Source organism: Sitodiplosis mosellana, unplaced genomic scaffold (assembly GCF_009176505.1).
Source record: "Sitodiplosis mosellana isolate CC-2019 unplaced genomic scaffold, AAFC_SMos_1.0 Smas_scaffold_6162, whole genome shotgun sequence".
NCBI lineage: Eukaryota > Metazoa > Arthropoda > Insecta > Diptera > Cecidomyiidae > Sitodiplosis > Sitodiplosis mosellana.
Window position 1 is genome coordinate 598,759 of NW_022601403.1, and position 3,813 is coordinate 602,571.

Genomic DNA, 3,813 nt, shown 5'->3' on the forward strand with positions numbered 1-3,813 from the left:
GTGTGTGTGTGTGTGTGTGTGTGTGTGTGTGTGTGTGTGTGTGTGTGGGCCAGTGGGTGGTAGAGAGAGCTTTATTTTCACGACGATTAAAATCAGTGTGAAATTTCGCTTTCATAACAATTACACGCACATCTGACGCATTTCCTCGTGATTAATTCAAATCGCATGTTTACAAAAGCACCGACACACACACTCACACAACGCTGTGTGCGCGCACATCGCACACACCGCAAAGTGAAAAAGTTTTCTGACGATTCGTTTCTTGGTATGTGTTATTGTTTTATTTTTCGCGTGTTTTTTTTTCTCTACCAAGTTTTCGTTCCTCGTAATGAATTCAACTGATGCACTTAAAACTTCATCCGAAAATGTGATGCGGTCTTTTTTAATTCACACAGTTTTAATACACTCAAATATCACAACTCCACCTGATCTTGAAAATTCATATTTTCGGCGGTTTTTTATTTACTCGTGTTGCCGTTTCTTTTTTTCCCGCCAACTAATTCTTATTCATTTTTGTTGTTTGTTCACAGTTTGAATAAAAGAAGGGATAAAAAGTTTCCAACAATTTTTTGTTGTTGTTGATTGTTTGTTTCAATGGAATTTGTCTAATACACTCTCGATAATATCATTATCGTGAAGCGTGTGCTTGCTTCGCTTTCAACGTTCGCGAAAATTATACTTTACAATTTCAGTTGGTTCTATCGTGCTGTGTTCAGTAGCTATTGTCTCACTGCCGATGGATAGGCAGACCTTTGCTTTTTTTCGTTAGTGAATGAGAGAGAGAGAGAGAGAGAGAGAGAGAGAGCGGGAACACTTCTCGCTTTTTTAATGAATGTTCAAATGCGTTTTCGATTGAATAGTGTGTTGTGTGCGCTGTGTGTGGTATGTGCTTTTTTGCCTGTAGTTCACATTGGCCTCTTTCCCTTTCTATCATCACACTTCTGCTTTAAAAGCACACTTTCACCTATATCCATACTGCTGGTGGTGATCGTGTAGTGGTGGTGCCTTTCCACTTCTCTCTATCCATTTCACCCATTTTTTTTCCTATTTCGTCTCCGTTCCTTTTTTTTTATTCATAACTAATATTTCATGTGGTGTGAGTTCGAGTACATGAGGATCGAAAAGCCAATCTAATAGACGGCCATGGAAAATCTTTAACTACATGAACATTTAAATAATTCCACTTCGATCACTGTGCGAGACTTCTTTTGCGAAAAAGGTTTTGGGATTCGTTACATAAGTTCTGATGTACCCTGACCTGGTTGACCCCTGCTGACTTTTTTTTCTACCCAAATGTGATTTTTTTACCCATCAAGAATTTTGAATTATTTTAAAAACTGAAAACTTTTTGTTTAGGTCTTCACTTTTTTCCCGAGAGCAAATTTTATACTATTAGATAGAATTGAATTTCAAAAGTGAGGACCTTCATTTTTTTGCTCTTCAAAAAATATCTGAGAGCAAATAAACTACACTAGATAGAATGGACTTTAGGGACCGCATCATGAATTTGACCCCATCTGAAATGTTTTGGTGTCACAACCTATGATTGAATAGATTTGGCTGTTTCAAATGTTTGCTTTTTAAAGATTGATGTCTCTTGATATTCAAAAATGTGGACATTTTGACGGAATTTCCATAATTGTACATGAATTTTATTCTCCCATTGAAAGTTTTGCTCAAGAAATACACAAAGATAAAGGATCCAAATTTGGTAAAGAAAGGATTATTTCCAGTGAACGTCAAGATTCTTTCCATGTTCGTTCATTTTTCTTTCCATTTTGCAGAAACTTTTCCTCAGGGATAATTTTGTTTTTTGTCAGAGCAGATGATAAGTCTGGAGAAGAAGGTTGACCACCTTCTAAGGAATAAGAAGGAAATCTAATAGTTGAGATACTTTGAAAGTCCAAGAAATTCTTTAAAATTCCCCCTTCAAAAATCGAGAACATCCCCACATAAATACCGATTGCAATTCCCATCAAGGGTGCTCGAATTGCAACGAGAAAAAGACTTGAAAACAAAAATGGCTAAAACAAACGTCGTGTGAATGGAGCTCCACTTGTCGATCAGCCTCCAAATCTGCCTTAAACAAACCAAATTACCTCGACTCTTCCTCCATTCTAGAAAAATCTGGGCAAAAATTCAGCCAAAAATCCGTTGCGCTAAACATGCGGTGCTGAGTCTCGTTTGAAAAATCGCTACATTTGCATAGTTTATCCATGTTATATGTATTTCTTGTTTCGTTTTTTTTTATTCCTCTTTTTCGCTACATGTAAATGGACGGTTAATACATACATTTGTTTAACGATTATCGTCTTTGAACTACATTCACTATTGAATGAAGTAAAAAAAAGAACTATAATAAAAATGCCTACACACTGATCCTTCTTTGCAGGCAATTGTTTAGTGTGTAGTGACAATACACGTACGAAAACGGTATGGCAACAACAACAAAAGGATATACAGCCATATCATCGTCCAAATACGAACGTGTGGAAAACGATGGCGGTAGAAAATTGTGTGATTGAGTTGAACGGTTGCCCAATGCCTATATCAATGTAATGGTCAATAAAGAGAAACGAACAACGGAACCGAATCGTTGAGTAGAGAAAAAAACGCACACGCTTGGAGAATCTTCCTAGTGTCGCGCCATGTGCTATTCAATGTTGTTGTGGTTTTTTTTGTGTGTTCACTTTCTCATCGTCGTCGTCTTTGAATAGCAACGTTTTGTATGAACGAATAATATTTCTTATGCGTTTACCTTGCCATTTATGGCGTGCGCAAGCGGCCGCAAGCATGTGTGTAGCAGCAGCAGCAGTAGCAGAAGTCCATGACTGACAATTGCTTTTGGTAAATATTGGATAAGAGAAGACGAAAATAATTTTCGAAGGCTGATGGAAATTTGAATAAATTTCTTGGGTTGGTGTGATTAGCATTGACAATGAAACAAAATAAGTGCAAGGGAAAATGAATGGCGGGCACATTTTCTGTTTTCTAACATTTAGAAGTGGAATTTTTTTTTTGCTCTTCTTCTGTGTGTTTTGGTCTTGCTCTTGAATCCGATGACCATTTAACATGGAAATGTGAATAAGCGGATTTTGGCAAACGGCTCAACCGAAACAACAACGAAGAAAAAAATAAATAAATATAAAAATAGACCGAAAAAGCTCGCTTGCCTCATAAAGCACAATTATGAAAAATATACCACTTGCACTCTCGATTGCTATCTGCTTTGGAACACACCGAAATAAAGGAAACAACAACAAAATCGTGTTACTCGAACGAACGAACGAAGGAACGAAAGAAAAAAGAGTGGTATTTATGTTGCCGACTGATCCGGGGGCAAATATTCACCGTTTACCCTGAATTCTTAGCAAATCAAGCTCATTGCAATTGAAATGGACACGGTCAAAAATACAGATCCAATAAAATGTTCAAAAATGTGAAATCGATTTGAATATTTTCGAATTTGGTTTCTATCATTGTGCCGCTGCTGCTGGTGCCACTGTCCACTTCTGCTGATGGTGGTTGGTTTACCATTTCCTGTGAACTCAACAATAGAGCCCACTAGCAGATACGGACACAACGGGGTACACGTACATATGTTGACATTGAACCTTTCTGCAATTGAAATGCTGATGACCATCAGAGAGCATAAATCTATGATTCATGCAAATATTGCTTTTTGGCCCATAAACATTTTAGCATTATCATCATTTCGGGGATTTATTTGCCATGTCATGAGACTTTGAAGAGGCCATGTGTATTGTATTTTTTCGCTCTCTCTCTCTCTCTCTCTCTCTCTCTCTCTCTCTC